The following is a 9919-nucleotide window of genomic DNA, read 5'->3' as shown; positions in this document are numbered from 1 at the left end:
GCAACAAACTTGCTTTGCATAACTTGTAACACCCCCAACTAATCTTTGAAGACGAGTGAATATCTTTTCTTCAGTAAATGGGTAAAACAGTTAGATGATGCAACTTGGAATGAACTATTGATATAATCACTCGAAGTATTTGAATGTAAGCAAATAAAGTTCAAAGGTTTATTACATAAGCCCAGTTCTGTAATCCAGTCTAAATCAAGTAAATTTAAGCCATGTTGATTTGTCGTCAAATAACAAGTTCCATTAAAAAGATTTGAATCAAACTGTACTTTACACTTAATTTTACCAATAGTTTTAAATTATCACATGATGCATTCTCAGCAACGTGTTTTTTCTCAACTACTTTTGCGCAACCAAGTTGCATTCAAGTTGTGCAAGAAATCAATGTGATATCAGATGCTGAGTTTAACTGTCAGTCAACCGGAGTATCATTTATTGAAACAATTAAATACTTGCGGTCGTTTTGAAAACCCACTTTAAAAGTGGCATAAATAGCATTAACTTGATTTCTTGGTTTGTAACGAGCCGAAAACCTAGAAAGAGGTAAACAAAATGATTAGACATTTTGTTTACCTCTCTTAAATAATTAGGCAAACAAAACCCTTCCTCACGACCAAACTCGTGGTATAATTGACTTTTGTGTTGCTTGTAGGGGCAAAACTTTCCATAGGTCTGGCACTGCAAAACCAGTATAACTGAAGAAGACCAGGATTTCTTTTTCTGTCGATAGGTAATAGTTTAGGATTAGTTATCACTTGATCCATTGACTCTAAACTCGTTACCTTGTCACTCATTTTAGTCATCTTCATGTTGTGCTTCAAGTTTATTAACTTTTGGCATTCTTCACTGCCTAGTAGCATTATCATTTCTGGTCGTAGGTCTAATTATAATAACGGTTCAGTACGAATGTCTGCATCCGACAGTGATTGGAGATCAGTAACGAAGATTAAACATTTAAACTGATTATGAGTTAAAGAATTCAAATTGAAACGTTCACATTTTCGATTTACTCTACCTTTCTAGCTGACAAAATCCTCCTGTCTCGGACTTGACAATTCTAAAACAATTGTATTTAATATTCTTTTTTACCCTAGGTACAAGGCCCGAAATTTTTGAGGAGCGGGGCGTCAGTCAATTAGATCGACCCCGAAAGGATGAAAGGCAAAGTCGACCTCTGCGGAATTTGACCTCAGAATGTAAAGACAGACGAAATACAGCCAAGCATTTCGCCCGGCGTGCTAACGTTTCAGCCAGCTCACCGCCTTACAATTGTATCTTATATTAAGCAAAAATGAGTTCGCACCAAAAATCTTCCGAAGTATTGAAGTATTTCTCATTGAAATCGATGTCTCGAGGATTCTTTGGTAGTATATTGCTGATGTATTAAGTGAGTTAATTAGTTCAAAGCCTGGTTAACAGTAATCTGACTTTCGCCTAATCGTCAGGATTCGAACAGTCAACACGGAAAGGATCTTCGCAAACCATAAATCAAAGGTAATATCAGTAACAGAGTCAAAAATATATTCAGTAATGGAATTTGAAGCTATTTGAAATTCATCACTGTTTGAGTTGACAGATAACTTTTGAGTCAGTAATTCTATAAGGTTAAACTGTACCGCCTCAAATTGTTTCCGTTCGAGAAGCATTTCCATTTGCTCAGAAGAAATATCTATTTTATCTCTTAACCTCGTCGCCTCTGTTGTAACTGTAACTGTAATTGTAATTTGAGCCTTGAGTCCTAGAGTAATAAAATATAACCCACTACATTCCAGCGAAAAAAAAAATGAATTCGTAACTCGTTTTACTTGGATAACGCCTCTCCCAAGGTTTAATTGTAATTATATTATGACAATCAGCAAAAACAAGAATGTCCGTTAGACAAAAACCCGAACGATAACGCACACCTGGAAGAGAGACAGACTTTCAGAGATGCAACAGGTTGAGTTCCAGTTGATCTCATCCCTAACAATCCCACTGAACAACCTTGGTCAAAACCCCTTAAATCTTAAAGTCTTTAATGTAGCCTCTACGTACCCCTTCACTACATACAAACATGATCAGGCAGTTGCAGTGCATGTCAATCACGACAAGACCTACAAGCCTTGCATATTTGATTAGAGTTCAAAGGACAGAAAATCCTGATTCAGCGACTTGCTTCTGGTGCAGCCACACAATACTTCCTAAATTGCAAATACAATTACTATGGAAAATATTTGAGGTAAGTTTTAAAGAGCCCTTCCAACCCCAGCAGCTCGACCAAATACTAATCGAAGTCCAATTTCAGAAAAAAAAACCAATATCGCAGCTTCGGTAACAAGTGGCGCTTCTGTTACCTAGGATCAACAGACCGGTTTTTCTATGATATGTGTTTTTCTAGATAGTGTATCCAATGCATTCATAAGAAAAAGACTGCAGGTTAGGGTTTTGATGAGGTTTGACTGCTATTTTAAAGAGGCCAAGCAACTACGTAGCTGTTGTATCATTCACTTGTTGCTCATTGGTCGTTACACGTGTATATAGGATTGAAGTGACAATAGTCAATGCATTCATTTTTGTTTTAATCGTAAGATGTCATTTGAAGGAATTTGTCTGTTAAAAATAGCTGATTGGACGACTGCGTAAAGGATTCAATGCTGAACTGAAGTTGTTGTCATTATGGTTAGTGTTGTGATATTTCTGGCGCTCTTACACTGTTTTTGCTGATGGTTAAGGTATTATTGCTCTTATTTGCAATATATCTTTCATTCTACTCCAGAATTCTTGCTTCAGAACTTCACGCCCACTACCATTTTTTCGAAAATATGTTTCTTTGTTCTTCAGACAAATGGTGCATAAGAAATAGCTTTTCTTAAAAGGGGAGATATACTATAGAAATCGCGCTCCTCTTAATTTCCTAAACATGCTACAAGCATAATGAAGCATGAAAAGACGACATCCGTTGGATGTAAGATAATATTTTTTTTTACAAAATCCGCTCAGTTAAAAGTATATATAAGCTAGCAATAATAATTAGAACTTCTGACATTTGTATAAGTTCTCTCGTCTTGGCAAAGTGTATAATCTATTCACTCAACTCTTTCGATATGAGTGATGGATATTTTATCGGAACTCAGAAGATAAATAGAAATAAATACATTACGATATTTCCTCCAGCGTTCTGCTGATTTTATCATTCATTTCTCTGATAATAATAGCAATAACAATTTTGAATATACGCACACAAGACTAAGTCTTTCGAGGTAAAGATCAATCAATGATACAATGCAGTAACTTTACCATTATTTATTTCATCGATGTAGAAAGAATGAAAAGCAATGTCGATGCCGATTTTAAATGAACAAAGGGAAACCTGCTAAGTATCGCTCCACTGATTTTGTGAAACAATAGTAAAAGTAAGACATTGTTACTCAATACTCATAAATCCTATTTTCTATGATATTCACCAATCTATATTTATTGTTATATCTTTATATTTATGGTTATTAACTCAATGGGAGTTTAGCGATAGCTTGCCTCAGTCAAAATCCATATTTATTGGTATATTATAAAGAACTTTTTTAAAGTTTGTATGCTGTTCAGAGAGTAGTTTCTGACATTTCACACCGAGTTCCTTGGAAAGAGTGCAAAGTTTTACTTTCTCCTAAGTCCATAAGGGCCTGAAAATACTAGCTTCAAATTCCAGCAATTTATGAGGAAGGGGTAAGGACTAAATCGACCACCAGTGCTCAACTGGTATTTATTTTATCGACTCCGAAAGGATGAAAGGCAAAGTCGACCTCGGCAGAACGTGAAGACAGACTAAATTCCGCTAAGGCTTATTTCCCGGCGTTTAACGAATCTGCCAGCACACCGCCTTAAGAGGGTCTGGAAATATTGCAGAAGGACTTGAAAAAAAAATCAGGAGTTAGTTACTATAGGAAGGAAGTAGTGAGAGAGAGAGAGAGAGAGAGAGAGAGAGGAGGGAGGGAGGGAGAGGTGGATAATTTGGAAGCGAGACGGGTTGGAGATGAAGAGAGAAAAAGAAAGAGAATGAGAAGTCATTAAACGAGCTTATTTACATACACACGAACCCTGCACTTGCATAAATGTAATGTACGTGCATCCACACTCTGGCGTGCGAAGCATATATAACTGTATATGTAAGGCATGTAATTAACTTATCTCCATGAACATCTTTGTGGAGAGAACAAGGGACATTACCAAGACTACGTATAGTTAGCAGACTTAAAATAAATTAAATAAACACTTACAGGCTACAATCTGTTTCGTTTTAAGCGAAAATGGTCGAAGCATTGAAAAAAAGAGGAGAAATTATGAGAGAATTGGTGCAGTATGTTGGGGTGTGTGTGTGTGTGTGGGGGGGAGACGAAACGTATGTCAGAAAGTGAGCAGGTGAGATGAAAGATTGAAAATGGTTATATTCCATAAATGGAGAATGAGAAAAATAGAAAAGATAAGAATTAAATCGATGTGCTTCATACTAAAATATACATACCGTTAGAAGACATGCTGCTGCGGAATGGTGTGAGAACGACAGATGCGTTTTTTCTTTCTGTTGCATGCTTAAACGAGATTCAGGCTTCGATATACTGGAAACAATGTTTAAGATATTCATTGCTATTGCGGAAATTTACTGAGCTGTAAATCAACTCAGTGTACGCAATTGAAACAGCATTAAATTAAAATTAGGTGAGCGTTTCTGAATGAAACCAGATGAAGAAAGTAAACAAGTTATTGGTCAAGAGGTAATAACTTTGTTAGCAGGTTGAGAACGGTTAAATACCAATTAGTTGAGAAAAATTTGAAACTGAATTTTATTTAGTTACAATATACTGGTTTCAAATTTTGGCGCAAGTCCAGCAATTTCAGAAAAGGGTAAATCGATTATGTCGACCTCAGTGCTCAATTGTTACTTACTTTATCGACCCTGAAAGGATAAGAGTCAACGTCGACCTCAGCGGAATTTGAACTCAAAAGGTGAAGACGGCCGAAATGCCGTTAAGTATTTTGTTCGACGTGCTGACGATTCTGTTAGCTCGCTACCTTATCTGGTTACAATTGCTATGTCTAAAGGCATAATAAAGGTGTCTGGTAGGAGGGAACCTACATATTATGATTAAATAAATAAATAAAGATAATGGTGTGAAATTAAATATGCTTAGAGGGTTATAGGAATCCAGAAAAAATATTAAAAAAAAATTGTTTCGGTCTGAGAAATCTAAATATGCTATTTAATAATCAAATTAAAACAAATTAAATTAAATACTGGTAAAATATAAAAGGTTGTATTTCAAGTCTTTGTCAACTACCGAATATGAAATAGAGAATGTAATATTCTGTTCAAGTTATTAAGTGAATCTAAAAGTTCCGTAAAGGGAAATAATTGCCTTAATTAATAAATAGGGAAAACATTTTTTCATCGAAGGACTAGTAAAAGGAACGTGAAAGGAAATTCAGAAAAGGTTTGACGTAGGATAAGAAGGGAAGGAGAGGTAATAATGCAACAAAAGGAACTAATGAAATTAGATATTTGAATTGATAAAAAATAAGTGTAAGTATAAAATATATTAAAAAATGATTAATATATACTTTAAAATGGAATTGGAATAAAAAGGTAAAATGATGATAATTAAAAACGAATAAGATAAAAAGAATGAGAAAAATTGGGATGAGTTAGCATAAGACTCAACAAACGAGATGACATAGATGAATGAAATCTATACAAATACACAAAGTGTTTGAGCGCGCGTGTGTGCATGTGAGTGTGTGTGTGTGTGTGTGTGCGTGTGTGTGTGTGTGTGTGCGAGAGAGAGAGAGAGAGAGAGAGAGAGAGAGAGAGAGAGAGAGAGAGAGAGAGAGAGAGAGAGAGAGAGAGAGATAGAGTATGTGAAAGAAATAGAGTGGGTGTGTGTGAGAGAAAGAGGGATACTGAGAAAGATACATAGAGAAATCACACACTGGGAGGGCTTGACAGACTAAGCAGTTTGCCTAATAAAAAGGTAAAAATCAAAAAGACAGGAGGGTGTAAGTATATGCTGTGAAGAGTATGGTAGTAAGAGACCAAAAGAAGAAGAGTCTAACAGGAGGTGTCGAGATTGAGTTAGAAATTGCGCTGGAAGGTAAATTAAATTTAGCCAGTCTATACATACCTGTGGAAATACGTTGAACTAAATCAAAATAAAAATTGTTAGGATAACGATGACTTGCGTATTCAGTCTTAATGCGTTTCGACATATTTGAACCTGATCATGCTAATCACTGTTGTGTATGTCACAGGAGAACAACTTCTTCTTTCAGACGAATGTGTGTTCATAACACACTCGATTCATTCGCGTATGTTCCCTCCCCACATTGCTTACGTGTCATAAACTCATATTCGAGTGAAAGAAGTCGATTCTCTATGATGAAACACAACAACCATGAGCGTATTCACGTCCAGATCGGTCGGAACGTATCAAGAACAAACGCGCAAGCCATCGTTTCGTTTCTCGCTGTTCACTGTTCACTGTTCATGACCGCTGAAGTGTCTACAATATTCCAAGTAGATGGTCTTTCTGTAATTCTGTTCATTTTGGCATTAAATCCATTATTCCTGTTACAAAAATGAAATGGGTCTGCAACTGGTAGAGATATTAATGCAGCATAATTTCCCAGTGGGTGATCTCAAAAAATTATGTTAAAAATATTAACAATGTCAAAAGCAGCTGGAATTAATAACAACATTTTCAGCTGACGTAGGAATGGAATTTGGTCATAAGAAATGTTCATACTTGATTGTCGAAAGGGGAAAACCAGGCCCCCGGACCCAAAACCTGTGCATCAATGTTCTTACTACCTCTCCTGCCCCACACAAAGAATGTCACAATTACCCAGGCATTGAAGTGACACGAGAAAATGTCAGACTTAGAAAAATATGACTGTTGGAACTCTCCTCTTATAACAATACAATATCCTACAATGCATTTTCAGTAACAGTGCTAGTGCTGATTCTAACATTTGGGGCACTTGACTGGTCTGAAAAAGGAAATCCACTCCATAGACGTTAAAACTCGCAAGATACTGATATCAACTGGAAATTTCCACAGGAATAGTGATATCAACAGTCTCTATCTAAGTAGGAATGAATGAAGTAGAGACTTGAGATGAGAGCAAACAGCCTTCGAATGTTGTATAGTCTCTCTCAGACAGCACTTGCTAAACAACAGCAGCAAAAATGAATACATGCTGAAAAGTGAAGAGAACATTATCCTATTTGTCGGCAGCGAACTACTCAGACTATCCTGGTATAAATACAGAGAACGCCCTGTTAATTAATACTTACATAAACATCAACACAAGGAATATTCACAAAGAATGTTCCCAAGCAACAATACCCGGTCATAATAGGCTGGATATTGTTGCTTGGGAAAAAATGATGTACCATCATAAAGATGAGCTGCACCACTCACGTGAATATTTCTTCGAAAGTCAAAGAAAGAATATAACTATGCACAACTGCTTCGAAACCTCCAGTTTCTATACCCGAGTTATAAATTCCCATTCGTGTCAATAATAATTGGTGCATTTGGTTTTGTGAGAAAATGCATGAAAGACAATCAAAACAAGCTAGGGTTTTCAGAAAAGAAATCAATCAGCTAACTCGCGCATTACAATCTGTTACAGAGTAAAACTAAACAAAACGTGAATTGCTTTTGCAACCTACATTCGAGCAACGGAGCTTTGTATCTCTGTTAGAAACCTGTGCCTTCCTGACAGGAAGACTTCAAATAATTAAAACTAAACGGGTATCTGCATGCATACATATATGACGAAGCCCAAAATAATTGACAATTTAAAAATTTATTGCGCAATGTGGAAGAAAAATTCTTCGTTCAGACTAACTAAGCCGTAGTGTACTTATATGTCTTGTTACGAAACTTATCTTCCCGAATATGGAATAGTTTAATCCATTTTACCGTTGACAATTCCATAAATTTATGAACTATTCATCTACCTTGTCGTATCTTAAATGTCAAATTGAAGACAAAATTTGAAATATTTCACTGTTCATATATCATAAAATATGATATAAACAAATTAACTTTGTTTCTTGTAAATATTTTGCAGATAATTAGATTTTATCATTACATTAAATCATTTAGAAAAATATTCAGTTTTTTTTATATTCAGACATTTAGCAAAGAGTATGTATCTAGACACACACTTAGGCATAGGTATTTATGTATAAAGAGAGAGAAAGAAAGAGAGAAAGAGAGACAAAGAGAGAGAGAGAGAGAGAGAGAGAGAGAGAGAGAGAGAGAGAGAGAGAGAGAGAGAGAGAGAGAGAGAGAGAGAGAGAGAGAAACTTGGAAAACAATATTACACAAAAGTTCAGAACAAGACAGAAATGACGTTTCATAAGTAAATTGCTTGTCGTAACTGTCATCTGAAAGATAGTAATTTAGTTTCAGCTCTTATGATTTTTCAGTCGTCATTTCAAGGGTACATTCGTTAACAGCATACACCTATATACTCTCTTACATACATTCTATACAATTTATCGAAATACATGTAACCACTGCATACACACAATTATATTTACATATATACATACATACATGCATGTATACATACATACATACATACATACATACATACATACATACGTACATAGGGGCACTGAGATATGTAACACACTGCCTAAATACCAATCATGAGAAATTAGGCTTCTCAAAACCAGAAAGGAGAAAGCTAATTCGAGGACTACAGATCCAATCCATCACTGGAACTGTAAAAATCTGTAAAACTTTCCAGAAGTTTATCATTTAAATATATATGAGCATGTCTAGATGTGCAATTATATGCATGAGAATACGTACATAAAACAAAACATACAACTCTGAACATATGCATACATTCATATAAAAATACCCTGCCACTTCTCTGGGCATGTATTTAAAGTTATCAGACAAGGAGTGCTGTTCAAGGAGCTGCTCCCTAAGTCTTATGATGTTATCAGTCTCATGCATTCAAACTTAGTCTAGGGATGCGCTTTGACTCTTGGTGGTTAATATACGTTACTGAAGAGATATGATGCGACGTTTAAAGGCATTTTGGATCGATGTTATGCCTCTTCCGCCTTGTTTTGGTTTTAGGTAGTGGCAGTCTGCGTCAGTGTTGATGTGAAAATTGTGTGCTGGTTAGAATTTTTCGGGTTTTCACCTCAATGGCTCGGATCTCATCAAGCGTCCAATCAAACAGTCCAAATGTTGGTATGAGTACTGGCACTGCAAACACATTGTGGGCCACTGTTTTATTGAATGCAGAGAGTTCTGAGTTCCAAATTTTCTTTATTCAACTGTAATATTCCTTGTGACATGTGTTACAAGTGCTATATAAGATATGTTTTCATGTTGGTATGTATGTATGTATGTATGTATGTATGTATGTATGTATGTATGTATGTGTGTCATTATTCAGTTTATTTCAAGATTTCTTGCGAATAGAGAAAGAACCGCTTTCTAACTTAGATCCAAGGCTTCTTCATTGGAATTTCTGATTTCCTCAGTTTGGGTGTTTCACATCTCCATTCCTGTATGTGCCTTTGTCCCAGCTGGGGGTACATTTGGTGTACAAGGGATTTTTTTTTATATTCCACTGCACTCGTCTATACCTCATGCCGGGCTGTTGGTTCATCCGGTATTGTGGAGAGGAGAATATCTAGTTTTTTTTTGAAGACATCTACTCCCACTTTATGCAAATTTCTTAATTTTTGTGGCAGGGCATTGAAGAGCTGTGGGTCTTTGAATCCTAGACTATTGCAGTACATGCTCTTGAATTTAGATGGAGTGGATGGTAGCATTGGTACAATATAATACACACACACACACGCACACACGCACACACACACACACACACACACACACGCACA

Source organism: Octopus bimaculoides, chromosome 3 (genome assembly GCF_001194135.2).
Source record: "Octopus bimaculoides isolate UCB-OBI-ISO-001 chromosome 3, ASM119413v2, whole genome shotgun sequence".
NCBI classification, from domain to species: domain Eukaryota; kingdom Metazoa; phylum Mollusca; class Cephalopoda; order Octopoda; family Octopodidae; genus Octopus; species Octopus bimaculoides.
This window is presented reverse-complemented; position numbering follows the sequence as displayed.